This window comes from Apium graveolens, chromosome 4, assembly GCF_009905375.1.
Source record: "Apium graveolens cultivar Ventura chromosome 4, ASM990537v1, whole genome shotgun sequence".
NCBI lineage: Eukaryota > Viridiplantae > Streptophyta > Magnoliopsida > Apiales > Apiaceae > Apium > Apium graveolens.
Genome location: NC_133650.1, coordinates 130,666,700 through 130,672,511, shown reverse-complemented (window position 1 = coordinate 130,672,511; position 5,812 = coordinate 130,666,700).

Sequence of the window (5,812 nt, the reverse complement as noted above, 5' to 3'; positions counted from 1 at the left end):
GAGAGAAGTAGTACGAGATAAAAGGTATTTCCTGTTTTTTATATTGGAGATTCCAAGTTCAGCGTCACAAACTTTTATATTTATTTTCACACTGGGGGGCTTAGTTGTGTTCTGAAAGAGTTCGAAAATAAAAAAAAGATTATTTTTTCCTTAATTTTACAAAAAGCAACTTTGGGATTGCTGAAACACAGACAAACCAAATAATATTAATAATAAATATATAAAGCAACAGGAACCATTATAGTATTTTTGAACTCCTATAAAGGAAGGGTGGTAATTTGATCATTTACCGATCTGGGCCTGATAGATCCTAGTTTTTTCTTTGATGCATAGTAAAGGTCAATTTTATTATAGAGCCGTATGTAATGCATAAAAGATGCCCATACGGTTGAGGTTGTTCAATTCTATCTTTTTTTTTCTTTATCTTTCTTTTCTATTCATCATGCAAAATAGAGGAACCCCTCTTTTGTTATACCATCAGGGTAATGATTCATCAACCTGCTAGTTCTTTTTATGAGGCACAAACGGGAGACGGGAGAATTTATCCTGGAAGCGGAAGAGCTGCTAAAACTATGTGAAACCCTCACAAGTGTTTATGTACAAAGAACGGACAAACCCTTATGGATTATCTCCGAAGACATGGAAAGCGATGTTTTTATGTCATCAACAGAAGCCCAAGCTTATGGAATTGTTGATGTTGTAGCGGTGGTTGAGTGAAAAGCCCGGATTTTTTTCCGCGCAAATTCTCGATTTTCCTATTTTATATTTTTGCTGAATCTACTAGAAAATTAAATATAAGTAATTAAAAATCATCAGGTTAGGATCGATCTAAACCAGCCCATTATTTATATGATATGATTCAACATGCCAACTATTAAACAACTTATTAGAAATACAAGACAAGCCAATCAGAAATGTCACAAAATCCCCCGCGCTTCTGGGATGCCCTCAGCGTCGAGGAACATGTACTAGGGTGTATGTGCGACTCGTTCAGATCATGAGCTGGGAGAAAAAAGAAAGAAAACCTTTTCTAGTATCAATGATCAGTACCGGGGAATAAGATAAAATTTAAAAAGAAGTCCGTTCATTTCAGTATAAAAAAATCTATCCATTCTATTGTGTATGAAATTTATGGTTTCCATTGGTGCAAATCCAATCACCTCAATTTAAGATGAGAAGTAATTCTCCATTGGTAGCAAATGGTTATCCATTAAGCGGAGAACATCCTACTTAAAAATAAAAACATAAAACTTAGGCCCCTTTTGCAAGAACGGACTAACAGGGTTAGCTACCCAGCCAACTTTCATAATTAAATACCGTTACTGTGTAAGTAGATCTAATCGTGAAAGACCTATTACTGGATAATTTATGGGTAGAGCCAAAGAATGTGAATTATATAAGTTACCAATAACATCGATTAAATAAAGTAAAGGCTCCGGTGTATCGAGAAAACCTCACCGTTTAAGAAGTAACCATATAAACAAAGGAAGCCACTATTTCTTTATCCATTTATATTTTTTATTTATTATATTTTATTTTGATACCTAGTAAAATTAAAATTCTTATTTCGAAGTGAAATGTATAGAAAAAAGAAAAATAGTGGTCGGGAAGGTTATAGTAGCCAAAGTCATTGGAATTTTTAGTTTATACATTGGAAAAAAGCTTTGTTATTAATAGACTAGGAAAGGGAAAAAGAATAACTGAAAGAAAGGAAATCTATTAGTTATTCATCAAAGTTTCCATTTATTCAATGACCAGAATTAGACGGGTAAATATAGCTCGGAGACGTAGAACAAAAATTTGTTTATTTGCATCAAGCTTTCGAGGAGCTCATTCAAGACTTACTAGAATAATTACTCAATAGAAAATAAGAGCTTTGGTTTCGTCGCATCGGGATAGGGATAAGCAAAAGAGAAATTTTTGCTGTTTGTGGATCACTCGAATAAATGCAGTAATTCGGTAAATAGGGGTATCCTATAGTTATAGTATATGTTAGATATATTTGAGATGTCATGTCTAATATGTTTCATGTTTAGTTTTCAGATCTTAACTAGCAGGAAATATCAAGACTTACTGAAATCAGGACTTACTGGAAGTCAGGACATAATATCAGGACTTAAGGTCATATCTGTAAGTCATATGTCATAGCCTATTTATATATTCGAGGATTCAACTCAACTCAAATAAGAATGTAATAAGTAAATAGTGGATCGACCGTCAGAGAGATCTCGCAAAGTAATATATGTCAAAGGATTCAGAAACAAGATTCATCTACAGACTTGAGGAGTTAATTCACTGGAAGAAGTTCAAGAAGTTGATCATGCCTCAGTGATATAAATCAAGATCGTGGATTTAATCAAGTGACAGAGATCTCGTCAGAGTATCATTAATTACAAGGATTTAATCTGAAGAAAATCAGAGTATCAAAGTCAACACATGAAGAAACGTCACGGAAGTTAGTCACTCATGAACTAGACAGTACATCGAGTGTCAACGTTGAAGTGGTGGAATTGATTCATAATTCTCAGTGATTTTCAGAAGATATTCAGAAGAATGGATGCTGCTCAGGGTTAGTATTAATTCTCTATTAATTAATTAAGTCATATAATTTAATTAAGTAAATAAATTATATCTGCAAAGACTAATTTATTGATTAATTAAATTAATTGATTAATTAATTCAGAATTAATTTTAGGAATTTTCAGAAGTTTAATTGGATTAAATTCAATCTTAAATCAGCAAGACAATTGAAAATGAACTAGCATGACAATCTGGATTGTCATACCGATTGTCATGCCAGTTCAAAAGATTGTCCTACCGATAGTCATGCCAGTTCAAAAGATTGTCCTACCGATAGTCATGCTGGTTCAAACGATTGTCTTGCTAGCTCAAAAGGATAGTCTCACCGATTGTCATACAAGCTTAAAGGATTGTCATTCCAATTCAATTAATTCGGCTGTTGATAAATAGAAGCAGAAGTCATTCAACTCAAACATCTCAATCACACAGAAAACATCCAAGAACAAAAAGAAAGCAGCCGCCTTGAAACATTTTATTCTTCATCTGCAAATCATCAAGATTAAATTCTAGTTTGTTAATGTTAAATTCAACCACTAGAATTATTTATCTTGTTCTTGTGTAACAATCTAGCGAATCAAAATCCCTAGAACTTAATCTCAAATCGCGTTTAGCATTTGATTCTAATTATTGCAAAAATAGAAAAAGTTCATGTCGAATTTATTCTAGATTTGTGATAATTGATTTGAGATTAATACCTTGTAATCGATACAGTTGTTGTAACACCTTTCAAGTTTAATAATATTTTTATTTAACTTGAATTTTGTTTCACATTTTTTATTCCGCATTTATTCGATTATTTGGTAACGTTTGTATTCAACCCCCCCTTCTACAAACACATTGGGACCCAACAATTGGTATCAGAGCCTTCTGATTAACGAACAAATCAAGATCCTAGACTTTTGTGATTTTTCAACTCCTTGAATTTTTATTTATTCAAAAATTCATAATGACTTCACATAAAGTTGGAACCGTTAAAATTCCACAATTTGATAAAGAGAATTATATCATGTGGAAGAAGAAGATGCTATTATTTTTACAAGTTGCAAATCCCAAATATTCAAACTTGTTAAAGAAGGGTATAAAAACTCCGATGGTTATTGAACCGGAGGTAATAATAGATGGTGTGGTGACTACTGAAGCTAGAACCTATCCAAAAGAGCCTGAAGATTTTACTCCTGCTGAGAAGGAAGAAGCCTCCTTGGATGCCAGCCTTCAATTAATATTAACTGATTCCCTTGATCCCTTGATGAACAGACATGTGATGAACTGTAAAAATTCCAAACACATGTGGGAAACTATTGAGGTGATTAATGAAGGCACAGAGGAAGTTAGGGAGAACAAGTTGGAAATCCTAACCTCTGAATATGAACATTTCAAATCAAATCCAGGAGAAGGAATTACTGAAGTGTTTGAGAGGTACAATGCGTTGATCAACAACCTGAACATCAATGGAAAGTATTATTCAATCAGGGAGGTCAACAAAAAGTTCCTTTTAACACTGCCAGCTCATCTTGAACATAGAATCACTGCCATTAGAGAAGCTAGAGATCTGAGTGAGATTTCTTTGGACAGGCTCTATGGAGTGTTAAAAACCTATGAGTTGGAGCAGATTCAACAGAAGGAAGTCTATGGGAAGGATAGAATGGTCAGCACATCTACTGCACTTGTAGCTGAAGGTCAACAACAACAACAATCTCAACAGTTAGAAAGAATGGTACAGTTTTCCAAGGGTGAGGAAAATAAGTTAGTAGCAGAATATGATCCTCCTACTACAAATCAATCAAGTGATGATTTTTATTCCTTGGAAGAGCTGGAGCAATTGGAAGATGAATCAATGGCCCAAATTGTCAAGAGATTCTCCCATGTCAGATTCAGGAGGAATCCCAAGCTTAAGTACAAGTCCAACTACAACAAATTCCAGAAAGGTGGATCTTCATCCTCTAACACCAGCAGTGGTGGGTACAAAACATGGATGGTTGATCGGAGCACCATTAGATGCTATAACTGCAATGAGTTAGGACACTTTGCCACAGAATGTAGGAAGCCAAAGCAAGTAAGAAAGAACTCTGGAAGGGCTTATCTGGCAAAGGGAAGAAGCTGGGATGATACTGATAGTGAAGATGAAGAAGAAGGAAATCTTGCTCTTATGGCTATTGATGGAAAAGCTTCATCGTCAAGAAAAGAGGTAAAACTTTCTGATGCTGAAATGGTTTATCATCTAAGAGGTAACTTAGATTGTGCACGTCGTGATAATGAACTGTTAAGTTTACAGATCACAGACCTTGAGAAAGAGGTCAATGAATTAAGACTTGTGCACATTAATCAAGACAAATTAAAAGAACAGGTATCTTTTCTAGAGAATAGAGTTGACTGTTATAGAAAACTCGAAACTATTCTCAAAGACAAGATCACCGGTCTTGAGACTAAGGTTAGAGCCTACTTCAATTCTTGTTCGAAGGCTAAAGAGTTCTACAGTAAGCAAGCTGTTAATCAAACATCTGGAATAGGTTATGATTACAATGCTGCTATTGGAGAATTAGGCATAAACTCCCCTCCTCATGTATGTGCTAAAGGGAGGGAAGTACCACATGTGCTTAAGGGTGTTGATGAACCCCTCTATAAAGCATCAATTGCTGAACCATTTGATGCGACCTCTTCTGTTATTCAAGAAGAAATACGTGCTGAGGATCATGCTAATGAGAAGATTGTTTCCAAGTCAAGTGAGTCGAAAGTTCCAGTCAAAGTTGTGAAAGCAACTGAGACTAACTCAGACACACATGAGTTGGATAACAATAATGCCATGTCTACCATGCATAAATTGCCTGCTGTTAATCACTCTCATAAAGCATGTGGTGTTGCTAATTGTATGTCTTGTGCTTTTAATATGATGTATGCTTATTTTAATGGTAAGCATGTGTCTAATTATAAGACTACTCCTCGTCAGCATGTGAATAACAAGAAGCATGATAGGTCTAAGACTGCTAGTCCTTCTAAGGCTAGAAAGGAGACATTTGTGCCTAAGCTTAAACAGAAATTTGTTAACGCTGTTTACAAGGTCAAATGTTCAGTCATTGAGAAAGTTGAGGCAATTAAAATTAAAAATGTTGTTTTTCCTGACAAAGGACAGTTTTACAAGTATGCCGGGCCCAACCAAGTTTGGGTTCCGAAGAAGGTCTAATCCATTTGTAGTGTAGGGCATTAAACAGGTGTAACCGGTAGTGTGGATTCTTGA